The sequence below is a fragment of the Pelodiscus sinensis genome, chromosome 2, assembly GCF_052426305.1.
Source record: "Pelodiscus sinensis isolate ZL-2025 chromosome 2, ASM5242630v1, whole genome shotgun sequence".
Lineage (NCBI taxonomy): Eukaryota > Metazoa > Chordata > Testudines > Trionychidae > Pelodiscus > Pelodiscus sinensis.
The window spans coordinates 105,711,134-105,727,465 of record NC_143053.1 but is presented as its reverse complement, the minus strand read 5'-3'; the positions used below and the strand labels follow the sequence as shown (position 1 = coordinate 105,727,465).

The following is a 16,332-nucleotide window of genomic DNA, read 5'->3' as shown; positions in this document are numbered from 1 at the left end:
TTCTGCCCCACGTCCCCCACAAACTGGATACAATTTTGTGGTGACCTTGAGGCTTTTTTTTGCCGCCTCCGCCTCTGAGAATATTTCCAAACCACCAATGAACATCAATCTGACCTACCAGATCCCCCCTATCAACACCAAAGGAAAAATAATTCTATATGGACTCCTCCTGACGGTCGGAATTACAATCTGGATTTCTATATACAAAGCTTCCGCAACAACGCACAGACTGACATTATTCGCAAATGACAACAAGTGACACACAATCTTAGCTGCGCTGAACACCATGCCATCCAGAGTCTCAAAAACAACCTGACATTATAATCAAACCAGCTGACAAAGGGGGTGCTGTGGTCATTATGAATAAGGCCTACTATAACCAGGAGGCAACCAGACAACTCTCGAATACCAAATTTTCAAACCTCTCCCCTCTGATCCCACCTTGGAATACCAAAAGAAACTACACTGTCTCCTTAAAAGCCTCCCCACAGCTACTCGGGAACAAATCCACACAGAAACACCTTCTGACCCCCGACCAGGATTGTTCTATCTGCTTCTCAAGATCCATTAACCTGGGCACCCCGGACGTCCCATCATCTCTGGTATTGGCACACTCACTACTGGTCTATCCAGCTATGTAGACTCTTTTCTCAAACCCTTCACAACCAACACCCCCAGCTATCTCCGAGACACTACTGACTTCCTAAGGAAACTACAAAACATCGATAACCTCCCCAATAACACCATCCTTGCCACCATGGATGTAGAAGCTCTATATACCAACATCCCACATGAAGACGGATTACAAGCAATTAGAAACACTATCCCAGAGGACACCACTGCCAACCTGATAGCAGACCTATGTAACTTTGTTCTCACCCACAATTATTTCCAGTTTGAGAACAACTTATACCTCCAGATCAGCGGCACAGCCATGGGTACACGCATGGCCCCACAGTATGCTAACATCTTTATGGCTGACTGTCAGCCGACGGTCAGGGCAGTGTGTGTGTGTATGTTTCCGAGAAAAGGTTTAACGTCCGTGTCTTTACTGCTAGGGGGTCCCATCGCAGAGGGTGGCCAGCAGGCCAACAGACGCCCCGTTATATAGGAAGAGCTTATTACACCTTAGATTTTAACTGCTAGAACACAAAGTTCCTTCGCAGCGGGCAGCCTGGGAAAGGCTGGAAAGGTGCCCCAACGGATCTTGTCACCTGGGAGTGACACAGATCCAAACGCCCAAGCTCTCCCTATGTCTGTCCTTTTATGACCGGCTGAAGTTCTTTTAAATTGTGCTTGGTTCTGTTACAGCAACTGAAGGAGTCAGGTTAAAGCTTAAACAGTTACAGGTTTATTAAAAGACTTATAAAAGCATATGGTTACAATGGCTATTGCTCCATTTCTTAAATGCTAACAAATACAGATTTTAAAAATGGTTACAAAGAAAATAAAGATAGAAAATAGAAATAATGGTACCAAGTGACAGCTTAATCTTTAAAGAGCTCTAAGTCTATGTATATATATACTTAAACAAAGGACCACATCCAGGTACAATTTTTACCCCTTTCTGTGCCTCTCGACTCCAGCGTGTCAGGCCAGGGCCGGTCTCTCAATTCCTAGGAAAGACGAATACGAGGTGGGCGTCCCCTTGGAACCTCGGGAGATCAAGCACCAAACCCGACCAGCAGATAGATGGTAGATTGACACTCAGAGAAAATGCGCTGCTGGACCGATCTTTATACCCCTGGGGGCCCGTATTCTCTTTCTTATCTAAGATGCCGAATTGTACTGGTCCGTTTTGTGGCGCCAGTTCTTACAAGCAAGTTTCAAGTTAATTTACACTTGCAAGAGAGATAACTAAATTGTGAGCACTAGACATTTTTTTACTGGGCGAGAGATTCCTCCCCCCGCGGATGGATGTGTGTTCGTATCAATATGGGTTTGAGTCAAGGGCACTCCTTGGCAGCCTCTTGGTCAGCAATTGGCATATCTCTGTTTACAGCCATTCACGGTCACACAGCCTGGGCCTTCTGCTCTGTGTGCCCTGTATGCTCCAGGCAAGCAAAAATGGATGTTACAAGGGGGGGGGGGGTTCTGTCTGGCTACACTGACCTAGAACAACGTTTACTCAACTCCCGTCCCCTTTCACCCCTTCTCTACCTACGGTACATCGATGACATCTTTATGATCTGGACGCATGGCCAAGAAACACTGGAGATATTCCACAGAGATTTCAACAACCTACACCCCACCATCAACCTCAGTCTGGACCATTCTACATGAGAGATCCACTTCCTGGACAGCACAGTACAAATCAACAATGGAAAATTAAACACCACTCTCTACAGAAAACCCACCGACTCATACAGTTACCTACATGCTTCCAGCTCCCATCCAGAACACACCACACGATCCATCGTCTGTAGCCAAGCCCTTCGATACAACCGCATCTGCTCTAATCCCACTGACAGAGACCAGAAGCTTCAGGATCTCTATCAAGAATTTATAAACCTCAACTACCCACCCGGAGAAATAAAAAAGCAAATTGAAAGAGCCAGACGAATACCTAGAAACCATCTACTTCAAGACAGACCCAAGAAAACCAACAATAGAACACCACTTGTCATCACCTACAACCCCCAACTTAAACCTGTCCAACCCATTATCAATAAATTACAACCTATACTGGAACAGGATACCATATTCCAAGAGGCTCTGGGAGACAGACCCATAGTCTCCTATAGACAACCACCTAACCTCAAGATGATTCTTACCAACAACCACAGGACATACCACACTAATACCAACCCTGGTACCTTCCCTTGCAACAAACCCCGTTGCCAGCTTTGTCCACATATTCATTCTGCTGATACCATTATTGGACCTAACCAAGTGAGTTATAAGATCAAGAACACATATTCCTGCGCATCCAGAAATATAATCTATGCTATCATGTGCCGAAAGTGTCCGTCTGCTATGTACATTGGACAAACATCTCAGACACTTCGCCAAAGGATTAATGCCCACAAAACAGATATCAGACAAGATCACAAAGAAAAAACAGTTTCTTGCCATTTTAACCAGAAAGGACACTCTCTCCATGACTTAACCACCTGCATTCTGCTACAAAGAACTTTTACATCTGCACTTGAAAGGGAATCCTCTGAACTGTCATTCATGTTAAAATTCGACACCCTCCAAAAAGGAATGAACAAACACTCAAACTATCTTACCCATTACCAAGATAGCTTCCCCAATTATCACCTCTAATACCATTAGCTCACAAACATCCCACTCTCCCCACCTCTAATATCATCAATTCACAGACACTTACCTTCCTTCCTCCCCCCCCCCTCCCCCCGCATTCCCCTCCTGTTCTGAAATGTGATTTGTCCTTTTCATATGTGTTCACTTTTGTTAATTGTATCCTTTGGTATATATGGTTGTGACTATTTTCTTCCACTATTTGATCTGAGGAAGTGGGTCTGGCCCACGAAAGCTCATCATCTAATAAACCATCTTGTTAGTCTTTAAAGTGCTACATTGTCCTGCATTTTGCTTCTGCATGATATATCACACCTCAATACTTTCCCAAGCCTAGTGAGGTAGGTTTTCCTACGCTTGGTTGCAGAGAATAGATTAAATAGATACCAGTTCCTTATCTTTTTTTCTGATAGTCCCAAATATAACCTCCTTTTTCTATATCCAGAAAGTCTCTCTCTGCCCCCTAGTCAGTTTATCAAGACCCAGGTGATAGAGAGACCATTTTGTCAGATCAGGATGAGGTTACATCAGCATTTCCAAAAATGAGTATTGGGTCAGGAGTGCCAATCTGGAGTTGTTGTTTTGTATTTCTATAGCACTCAGGAATGCCAAACATGTACCAGGAAAATAAACAGCAGGTATTTCTGACTCCCCTGTAAACTAAAATGAAGGTGGCACATGCATACTATTTGTTAATGACCAGTGTATGCTTAGACATTCACAGTAGCGTTTAAAGGACTTCCAAGTCCTTCCATAGCAGGACTGATCATAGTAGTATTAATTTGCAATTGTTTATAGCTGTATTTATCTTTGTTATTTTTCTAGGGAAGGGTATAATTAGGCATTTTTGGTTTGCCCCAGTTGCTTATGAATTTCCTCAGATAACAGTCCTTTATATAGATTTGTAGATATTTTGAAGATCTTTGCATTGTCCCTCTACTCGTGAAAAGATAAAATATTAAAGCATCTAAGAAACCTATTTGGAACATGGCAGACAAGTAAACTGGAAACAAGTAGACTCAAAGAGGGGCAATATGCATATGTCCCCATTAATTAAAACAAAACCTCCTGTTTTAATTTTAGTTCTACCAGCCTTGACTGTGTCTCTAGAGTAAATATTTTTGAGGTTTATTTTGGGACTTTTGGCACAGGTTCCTTATAATTAAATGCAGTAGTTGGGGACAAAATTAATGCTGTACTATGAAGTTGTTTGGCATAAAATTGCAAGAACCTGTTTCTGGGAAGCAAAACTTAGCTCAGACTGTTTAATCGTTACCCAAAAAAACTCTACAATACCAATTCTAGTACTGCACTGATGCTAACAGACTTCTCCCAATCTTGCATTTGTCTTTCAGTTGTTTACCTCAAATACTAATGATATCTTCATTTAACATATTGGAGGTCTCCTTATTTACTTATTTTTGGAGACACTTTTTGTTCAATTCATAATACTGTACAGTTTGTGAGTGACGGGAGCATGATTCATTGACAGTCTATGATAATAAGTGTACAGAATGCCTGTGGAACAAAACTCATTTAATTGAGTGTGTTCAAGACAGCTGTTCAAGACCCGCCTTCAGATGTGTGCCATAGCCATGTGGGTACCAAAAACAACACAGCCACAACACTGACCACTAAGAAAGTCTGGCCTGGTATTGTGTACTGCGGGTAGTAACCAGCTCTTGGCTGATCCTGAATACTTTCATCCATCCTTGCTTCTAAGACCCTCCCACCAATTTGTAAGAAGCCTGTTTTAAACATCTTACACACTGCTGTCCTGTGTAATTGAAAAGGCCGTAGCAAACTCTTGCAACATCCAGTTCTTACAGGCTATGAGAGGCATGGCATAGACAGCCTTCCTTGAAGCAATTTATATGTGAGGAACAGGTCATAGAAGGAAAGAGAATCTGGGCAGGGTTGAGGGATAAGAACCACCATTATTATTACAAAATTATAAAAATAGAAGAAATTATATAAAAATACCACCAACAAAAAAAATCTACATTGTATTCATAACTGCAGTGTGAATATTGCTTGCTTGTCAGTTTTCTTGTTGAATGCATCTTTTTTTAGATCTTTACAAAATGTAAAGTATTTTCCTATATGTGAACCTCCATTGAGTATATTCTCTGAACGTAAACCTTACATATTGATATTTTATTGGTTGGCAGCGATCTATATATTATACAAGATCTGTAGTCAATAATAATATTATCAAAATATCTCATAGGAGTCGGGAAGCTTATTGTGGAACCTTTATGATTCATTGTATATTATCATAGGAACATAATTATTCATATTTGAATACAGGAAATTGTTATTTCTGATAAATTATTTTGTCTTTAATAATAATTGATGCATCAGTATATTACCACATTTGAGTTATTTCTGTTGAGAATACCCTTCACACACATTCATTGCCTGAGGCAAAATTATCTTTATAAAGAAAGAGAGAGGCTGTTTTTAATTTGTTTTCTTTTCTAGAACCTAACGTAGTTCTGAAAATTGTTACGTGAAAAAAACCAGGAACAATGAAGGGGTTGAAACTCATAATAAATGTATAGGGTTTTTTATCATGTGGAACACTCTCTCCTCTTGTGACCTTGCAAAAATCCTGCATATAAGAAAACATTTTAAAGAAAATGTCAGTTACTTTTCTTTTCCAAAAGTGGGATGTTTATTATGAGGTAAATTAAAGTTTTCAATTTATTGGAAGAGAAATATGACAGGCAATTAATTTCTAAAACGTGGGGGTGCTCATTTCAAAAGAAGAACGTCAGACTTACGTGACTGTATAGACATGTGGATAAGAATTAGCTGTCATGGAGTATGTGTCTTTATATATATTTATAAAAATCAGTCAAACATCATTGTTCTGCTGTATTTCCTCAGCAGTGAACCACTAAGGGACAACTGCTCACACACAAGCACCATCTGTCTCATGAACCCTGCTATGCTGCTTCTCTTTTAAATCAATAGTATCTCCCCTTTCTTTACTTTTTAACTAAATATAGTATTTAATATACAATACCCAGGCTGGTAGTATTCCAAGTCAAACAAGCATCTTTGCAGACTTTCTATGTGTGTCTACACTGCACCTTAACCTTGCGTAACCTTAAGGTACACAACTTGTGCTATGCAAATTGCATAACTTATTTTGAGGTAATTTTGAAATAAAGCGCTAATCCAAAACGTCCCTTAACCCTCGTGGAATGAGGTTTACAGGGATGTCAGAATAGTGAGCCCATTTTATTTTGAAATGATGGATTCACTCAAAAGATACAGAATAGCTATTTCGAGATTCTTCCAGTATCCTGAAGTATCTCCGCAGTGTAAACGTAGCCTTAATGGTACTAATCTCTGAGGAAAAGAATTCATGCTAAAAGCTAAATGTGTGTATGTATATAAATATTACACATTTATAGCTATGGATGCTGTGTAGATACAAATACATCATATGTATGTACTGATTTATCTGAATATTACAGATAGATTTCTCAGCAACGCAAAATTAAAGTTATTTTCACTTCATATGTATATGAAATTTGTTACTGAGTAATTATGAACTTGTATTGGTTGTGATATTTACTGTTTTGAACTGATCCTTCCTGCTTTTGAGACATGTTCTGTATATTCAGGTACCTTTATGATTTTGATTTCAAAATAAAATGTATTGAGAGATCAGAAGTCAAAGTAATTTCTTAAATGTAATACTAAGTTAAATTTTCCTCTGTGCGTAAGAATTCATATAAGTAGATTTTTCAATTTCCATAATGTTTCAGTTAAGTAGTTGCTTTCCTGACTCTAACATGGACCACCATATGCTGCCACTGATCCTTCATGCACTTTTCCCATTTTCAGTTTCCTTACTTTTAAATACAATTATTTGCAGATTTAGACCCTGAATTAATCTTGTGCTCCATCTCTTTCACAGTAAAACATTGGACAGCCACAAAAATTACATGTATGCCAGCTGGCTCTGCTCGGTGATTTGTATTCTGAAGAGTCTAATGAATAGACATGTAAAAATTGTAACCCAGAGGCCCATGTCACAGCTAAAGATTGAAACACCTGCATCTTTAACAATTTTTAGCATTTTAAAAAATCTGACATATTCATAGACTTTATCGAGACCAAAAGAATAAGTCATACAATATTAATGTTAAGTTGTATTGTATTCTGAAGAAAAGTGAACCTATATGAAAGATTTAATTCTTTTTAAACACTTTAAGTGATATCTACATTAAGGCTGTTATGAATGAGTGTGCATAATGAAAGCACAGAGTATGAAATCGTGAATCCCAATTACATGGTGTTTGGTTTTATGAACAGAATAAACAGCAAACTGTAACTAAAAACAAACTATCATATTCAATGGGATATCCTTCATAACTATGGCAAAGGCAGCTTCACACATTTCCAAGATATTCCATTTTTTGCCATAGCGGCGAGGATTCCTGTGGCACCTTAGGATATGTCTACACTACAAAGTTAATTCGAACTAACAGCCGTTAGTTCGAATTAACTTTAATAGGCACTACACAGGCAAACCGTTAGTTCGAACTTAATTCGAACTAGCGGAGTGCTTAATTCGAACTAGGTAAACCTCATTCTACGAGGACTAACGCCTAGTTCGATTTAAGTAGTTCGAATTAAGGGCTGTGTAGCCACTTAATTCGAACTAGTGGGAGGCTAGCCCTTCCCTGCTTGCCCTGGTGGCCACTCGGGGCACAACCAGGGAAACTCGTCTGCCCCCCTCCCGGCCCCGGAGCCCTTAAAGGGGCACGGTCTGGCTACAGTGCCCGTGCCAGGTGCAAGCCTGCCAGCACCCAGCCAGCAGACCCTGCACCTGGCACGGCACGAGCCAGCCACCCGGTCCACCCAGCCCTCCGCCTCTTCCCGGGGCCAGGCTGGCGGCTCCCAGGAGCCTGCCCGGGGCTGCAAGAGGCGGGCGCCCGCCTGGTCTAGTGCGGAGATCGTGGACCTCATCAAGGTTTGGGGGGAAGCCTTCAACGTCCACGACCTCTGCACTAGGCAAAGGAAAGTGGCCATCTAGAGCAGGATAGCTGCCAGCCTGGCCACCCAGGAGCAGGTTTGCATGAAAATCAAGGTGGTCGAGTGAGACCCCGACCCTGAGCCCTGAGCTTAGAACATAAAAACATAAGATTGGCCGTACTGGGTCAGACCAAAGGTCCATCTAGCCCAGTAGCCTGTCTGCCGACAGCGGCCAACACTAGGTACCCTGGAGGGGATGGACTGAAGACAATGACCAAGCCATTTGTCTCGTGCCATCCATCTCCAGCCTTCCACAAACAGAGGCCAGGGACACCATTTCTACCCCCTGGCTAATACCACTCCATGGACCCAGCCTCCATGAATTTATCTAACTTCTCTTTAAACTCTATTATAGTTCTAGCCTTCACAGCCTCCTGCAGCAAGGAGTTACACAGGTTGACTATTTGCTTTGTGAAGAAGAACTTTCTGTTATTAGTTTGAAGCCTGCTACCCATTCATTTCATTTGGTGTCCTCTAGTCCTTCTATTATGGGAACTAATGAAGAACTTTTCTTTATGCACCCTCTCCACACCACACATGATTTTATAGACCTCTATCATATCCCCCCTCAGTCTCCTCTTTTCTAAGCTGAAAAGTCCCAGTCTCTTTAGCCTCTCTTCATATGGGACCTGTTCCAAATCCCTGATCATTTTAGTTGCCCTTTTCTGAACCTTTTCCAAGGCCAAAATATCTTTTCTGGGGTGAGGAGATCACATCTGTACACAGTACTGAAGATATGGCGGACCATAGTTTGATACTTCCCCTCCTCCTTCTTCCCCTGGCTACCCCCTTCCAGCTCCCTCCTCCCAGGTTTCCTTCTCCCCTCTCCCACCCTCTCTCTCTTCCCCTCTCCCACCTCTTTTTCCCAGTCTCCCCGAGTTTTGTTCAATAAAGAGAGTTTCTATTTTTGAACACACGTGTCATTTATTTTGTACATCAGGAAGGAGGGGTAAGTGGAAGGAGGTGAGGGAGGAATGGGGTACGAGCCCCAGATGGGGAGGACTAGGGTGGCTCTGCAGGCTCCTCGGGGTGGAAGCCCCCCGATTGACCACCCCTTCCCCCCCCCGGATGGCAGCCTGCGGCAAGTGCAGCTGGGCTGATGGCCGAGTGCTGTGATGTGCCGAGTGTGGGCATTCAGGGCATTCCAAGAAGGACTGCTTTGCTGTCCCTCATCGAGTTAGACAAGCGAGCGGGGAACCCCTGAGAACTGTCTGTCCGGGGTGGGGGTCGGGTCCCTTTAAGCACAGCCCTCGGCTAGCCTGAGGCAGCAGCTCCACGCTCTAAGTCCTAATCTGATGCCCTGCCGGCACTGCTTCCGGCCATCCTTAACCTCATTTCAGGGTCCACTCAATGTGGACATGTTAGTTCGAATTAGCAAAATGCTAATTCGAACTAGTTTTTAGGTCTAGTTCACTAGTTCGAATTAGCTTAGTTCGAATTAACTAATTCGAATTAAGTTAGTTCGAATTAGTGCGGTAGTGTAGACATACCCTTATAGAATAACTGAAGTGTAGGAGCATAAGCTTTCGTGGGCAAAGACCCACTTCGTCAGGCAACATTAAGGGTTTTAAATATAAAGCTGCTCTAAAATCTATTGACGAAGTGTGTCTTTGCCCACGAAAGCTTATGCTCCTACACTTCAGTTAGTCTATAAGGTGCCACAGGACTCCTCGCCGCTTTTGCAGATTCAGACTAACACGGCTACCCCTCTGATACTTGACATTTTTTGCCATGTCAACCATTTAGAATGTTTTCTTTGTCAGCGTTTTCAAGATAGTATTTTTGTCTTTAAAATATTCAGTTCTTCAGTCCAGTTAACCACACATTTTGCCAAAATGTATCTAACAATTCAATGAATAAAATTTCTTAATTGTTTTGAGGATTTGCAGAAAAGGGGGTTTCTCTCTGATTCCCACAAATAAATAATGAAACATAAAATTATTATTTTATAGACACAGAACAAAAAGAGTTCCTGCACCAATAATTATATATCAGAATTGCATGGAGAGAAAGAGTTTGAAAAGAAAAGGGAACGTGTCTTTGGAATTGATTTGCTTGAATGCTCATTTAGATTATTACTGCAGGTTACTGATGGCAACATTAAGGGTTTTAAATATAAAGCTGCTCTAAAATCTACTAGATCTCACTTAACGGCATTGTGGTAGTGATGTGATATTGGTACTACTTCCGTTCCTTGAAATTATTTCATAAGCTCCAATAATTTATTAAAAGTGTCATCAATCTAGTGTCAATAAGGTGTGCAGTGTAATGGAATGTGAAAAATAGCTATAGGGGTGAGGGAGAGAGCTCTACAACTTGAAGTTAAAAGGCAGCTTTTAAGAATAGTGGTAGCAGTAGCAGACAATAAACTTTAATGCCATTTTTATGTCTGACCCCTCTTCCAGAAAAATGGGACAAGTGGGGAGTGATAGCAAGTTTATATTTATTTTTTAAAACAAAAAGCTGAGTGTCCCCTGTAAACATTGTTTATGTATCTCAGGTTGCATATGCCACCTGATATCATTTGAGTAATGTATTTAGGTGAAAACCAGTATATGAGGAGGTAAAAATCCTGCCAGATAGCACATCTGCTTCATTTGGAGAAGAGAAATAAATATTTAATTTGCCATGTAACACAGAAAAATTTGTGATGTATGTTGCAAATGAAAATCCTCATTGTTTTTCCCTCTAAAACAACTTCTGTCTCATCCTAAATATAAAAAAGATTAAGCACTGTTATGAATAAGACTTCAAAAAGATCTTGATTTTTTTTTTGGTTAAAAAATGGAGGCCACAATTTGTTCAAGTTGTGGTTCGTCAGCACGTGGGCATGGTTCTCAGCAGACACTCACTAGAGAGCCTAGTCTCAGGCTTCCCCTCAACTTGTTTCCTGATGAAGAATGAAGATCCCTTTTGGGTACTCCTACTAGGATCACCAGGCTATTGTATGTATCATCGCACCTTTGTCTAAGGCAGTCAGTCTGCTTTCCAAAGCAGGCCAGCAGCTTAAAAGAGATGCCATGTTTCCTTCTTGGCTCTCAAAGGCAAGCATGACAGAGATGAGGAGGTAGGCCATATTTGTGTGCACCGAGCTGCAATGCCACTCACTCAAATTTGAATGAGTGGCACAGCATCACAAAACCACTTACATTTGCTAAAAGTGTAAAAGTTGTATGTATTAAAAGTTGTGGTTCCCACAACAAAATTGTGGCCTTTGATTGAATTATAGCCTTAATGATTAATGTAATTTCTATCAGATGTTTAGTTCAGATACTTACATAGGCATATTTCAGTTATTCTCAACTATCTACTTGCATGTTCACACACAACCAAAGCTTCATTTAGAGACAGAAAAACAGTTACATTAGCACAGCATACTGCATTAAGATAGTTAAAGAGAGACTTTTGATTTGTTTGGTTGGCATAAAGAATATATGAGCTGTAACAGTGAATTTCTGGACTTTTATAGGTTTTTGTCACACCCTTTAACTTTCTCTTAATGTGGGTTTTTTATGGATGAGCTTCCATTTTAATTTTTGATTTTCTTTTGTGTTTATGTTGTGAGTTCTAAAGTAATTTGTATTCTGTGAAATAAAATGCAACCAAAGTAAGATAGCATTCAGGGTAAAAATATATGGCTGTCACGCATATAATTTGAGACCATTTTTGTGGATACACAGTAACTATCGTTTAAAACAGAATAACTCAGTTTTACTCTGTGTATGTGAGAGAGATACAGACAGAGGAATTGTATTAAGTACTAATATCCCATATAATTTTGTTTTAAAAAGGAAAAATTCTTATGCAAAGAGTCTTGAAAATGTTTGGGAAAACATTTGGGACATAAATTTAGACAGAAAAGGGAGAAATAGTAATTTAATAATTTTATTAGATGTTTTCCAAAAGGCTGTTTCTGTTCAATCTAAATAAAAGCAGAAGGCATATAGGCATAACTACAAGTTTACTATATATTTCAGAGAGTTTGTCTGTCTGTCTGTGTACAAGAATTCCCCCTAAACAGTAACAGATAGGACCACCAAATTTCATATGCAACTTCCTCTTATCATAACTTAAACCAAGGTAAGGGTTTGGTTGAGCCAGAAAAATGGGATGTGTCTGGCATGGGAAAACCAAACATCAAAAAAGAGACAATCAACAGGTGGGTCAGAGTGGTTGGCTGGGGGCATCATCTCATCCGGGACTGCCCAGCCCCAAGCCTCCCACCCTTCAGGCACCCTTTAAGGAGGGCTGGGGGGTTGCAGCTTCCCCTCCCCCTGATTCATATTGGGAAACATAAAACCATATAGAAAAGACACAGAATCATCAGGCAGGTGACAGGGGTTGGCTGACGGAGCGCCTTCCCCCCTTCCCATCCAGGACTGCCCCAGCCCTGAGCCTTTCCCCACCAGGCTCCCGTTAGGGTGAAGGGGGAGGGGCTGAAGCTTCCCACCCCATTCATACAGGAACATTCCCCCTTTGTCAGGGAGCAAGGGGAAAGCTGCATTCCTCACTCTGCCTGGGGGTACAAGGGACAGAAGAATCTGGACCTGCCCCAGCCAAGGAATATGCGCCCCTTCCCTGGTTGTGCTGCTAGAGCTGCGGCGGCCATGGAGAGGCACTTCTCACCTGGCTCCACACTATTGAATTGAGAGAGAACCAGGGTAGTCCTTTCTCCCTGGGGCAGCCTGCATACTGAACCCCATCCCCAGACACCTACCCCAGAGCAATAATTTAAATGAAAACCAAAAATCAATTGAATTAAGGACCTGAGCAATGCCAGATAAGTCATCTAGTATGTAAAAAATTTAAATATTCTTATTACCATGTACTGCAAAGTTGTTTACACTTATTCAAGTATACAAATAAATACTCTGTTTTGTTAGGCTTGAGCACTATGTGCCTATATTCCTTGAGTCAAGCTAAATCAATGAGTATGTTAATATTTTACATATGGTCTTTAGAGGTCCCAGCAGCTAGGTGGCATGGTGTTAACTTAGTGGCATGATTCACAACCTCTGATTCTGTGCAATCACATTTTCCTTTTGAAATGGATGGATGTTGGATTAATTCAATTGGAATCTAGATTTTCTGTTTACTATAGCACTAGTATTGTTTGTTTATAGCAAAGATCAAAGGATGTGTGAATGTTTCAAAATAAAATGAGAACCATAGATCCTAACTCACTAAAATGAGTTTTTCTGGTACTGTTGTTCAGTATTTATTGTGTAATATAAATGTCACTGAGAACACTTACCTTGATTCAATATGGCTGTTCATATACATTTTCAGAAGTATAAATGACCTCATTTAATTAAAGTCCATATATGAGACCAGGTCTTCCCCGATATGAGGAAAAAAACATATCTGAATCAGAAACCTTCTTAGCTTTCCATTTGTGAAATTGTCTCTGTTGTCCAATTTGTGGAGTGGATGGGGCAGTGGCCTCTACAAAAAACACACAAAGAGAGACTTGCCAAGCTCACTAATGCCCCGAGATCTATTGAGATAACCCAAGAAAATTGTTTTGGTGCCATGATCTCCATCAGTGGTTCCCATGTAATGCCTTCCTGCCCCTTGCAGTGGATTTCACTATGCTGAGAAAAAAAACACTGAAGCTTATGCTGATTTTGGAGGTAGCATTGTCTCCTGTGAGGAAATCCTCGCACCTTTTAGGGCTGTAACAATGTGGACAGTAGCTATCTGTGTCCTCTGCAGCTGTGAAGGTATGGACCTTACACTGTCAGACCCCTAATCCTAAACCCTAATATGGAGATCTGATCATCCTTTTGCACACTTTCACCTCCCTTAAAAGTTAGCTTCCACCACATAGTGCTTCTTCTACACTCAAAGCATCTGGCTATATACTGTATCACCTTACAATTGAAATTGGTGGTCTTTGTCTTCCGCCTGGCATCAGCCTCACAAAAGCATCTCGCCATTCCAGTCACTGCCCATGGAATAACTGGAATAAATTGGTGACCAGAGTGTTAGGGTAGAATTATATTGTCCAAGTAGACTGAAGCATTAGCCCTTATTGTCCTGGGCTGTTACCTAATTAGTCTGCCCTTAGTATTGGATAATATGAGTCCACTTATGCGGGCTGCCTCTTGCCCACTTTCAGTGAAAAGAGAGTAGCAATCCTGTGGCTATCGTAGTGTGTCCCATAAAGTTTATAACCCATACAGATGATTCAGGACTCCTGACACTTTTGCCTGGTAGGGTTGCCAGGTTTTGAACTGGACAGTCCAGTATTTGAGCTTTCTCTTCGGGAAACAAAGTGAAAAAATATAAATGAGAAAATATAAATGTTCGGTATTTTCTAAATAAGATGTAATGTAGATTGTGATGCAATGTCAAGTGTGTCCGGAATTTTTGTTGAAACCATCTGTCAACCCTATTGCCTGGATGTATATGAGCATTGGTTTTCCACCCAGTCTCAGGTCATCTTTGACAGAGAAACACCAAAGTTGATTAATTTCTATATATTATTGCACATGCCCTAAATTCTTTTAATAGATGTATTTACCGTTGGGCTGTTAGGAATAGAACTATTTATTATTATTATATAATCATATTTTTAAAGAGCAGGACACATTTCACACCTTCTAAACAAGATGTTTCCTTGGCACTTCGTTGATGTAGAATTAACTTTGATCCTGGTTTAAAATCAAGGTAGGCAAAGAGTCAGGACAGCTAAAATTCTCTTACCAATCATTGGTTGCTCAGGCCTAGTTGATTGGCATTTCCTACTAAGGCATAAATTCAGCCTTGTTTCTAGTCAAGAGAATGCCTTTGTGGCAACAAGTGGAATTATGATTTACAAAATCAAGGATTTGTTTTATAAAATGAGCATTGGGGTGTAAGAGAGACTGCTGTATAATAATTGTTTTTCTTCTATCCAAAAAGGACCCCCTGTGTTAAACTCATAAATAATCTGTGATGCTGCACTACACAGCGTTAGGCTTACCACATTGAGGCCGAGTTCAAAAAATGTTTCAAAAGGAAGGGATCTTAACAGTTTGGGGAAGTTTAATAATCTTTACTTCGGTGTAAATTTAGGAGTATAATTCTTTTAAAGTCAATAGCATTCCATTAGCAGAGCTAGCAGACTCAGGCTCTCTGAACTTAAGGCAAGTGCCATTTATAACTGTGCTGCCTAGCATAGTTGTTTACATTTATATGATGTAAAAGTTTCTTTACTATGGCTTTCTTTATTTACAACATCAGCAGGGATGCTTCTTTAGGACAGGAAATTCATAGCTCTGTAAAACAGGGATTTTTCTTGTCTTTTTATTGTTACTACTTTGTTTCTGTGAAATTATAGGTTTGACAGCACAGGAAACTGGAACTCTCAATTAACCTTGAGGTCAGGCATCCAGGGTAAAAAACTTGACACACTCTTCTATCATTTCACCTCAGTTGTAGAAGGGCAGTTCATTTTTCATCTATATTTATTCCCCTGTTTCTTTATAAGGACATGTAAAGGTAGTCTTACTAAAAGACATCAGATAGGTCTTTTAGGGGGTCTCTAGTCTTTATAATAAACCAGATCATAAAACCAATTTCTTTTGAGCATGAAGCACCTTTTTATTTAAATGTATAGGTGAAGGCTGAAACTGTAGTTGTACTAAACATTGTTAGCAGCCATTTTACTTATGTATTAAGGGCAAACTACCATTCTGGACAAATTTTAAAGGACAATTCATAGTGCAAGACTGTGGCAATGTGCAGCTACTGGAAACTGACATCCTTTATTTAATCCACAGTGCACAGGCAATGATATCACATACAGTATTCCTTCAAAGTACCATCCATCCAGAGTGCCTTTGTAGTCCCCATGATAAAACTTCTAATCACCCACTTGCCTGAGGCAAGTATTTTATTTTTTTACCAGAGTAGGTAAAGTGTCCGTGTATTTTTCCTTATTACTCTCATTGAAAAGATAGGTAGACATGATGTATGTATCCTATGCCTGTGCTAGTACAGTTTTGTGATACTTCAGCAAGTCTAATA

At 40.4% G+C, this 16,332-nt stretch overlaps 1 protein-coding gene across 15 annotated transcripts in view; it reads left to right on the top strand.

Annotated features, from left to right (window-relative positions):
* CDKAL1 (CDKAL1 threonylcarbamoyladenosine tRNA methylthiotransferase) overlaps window positions 1-16,332 on the top strand; it is a 585,431-nt gene that overhangs the window by 476,450 nt on the left and 92,649 nt on the right. The window lies entirely within an intron of this gene.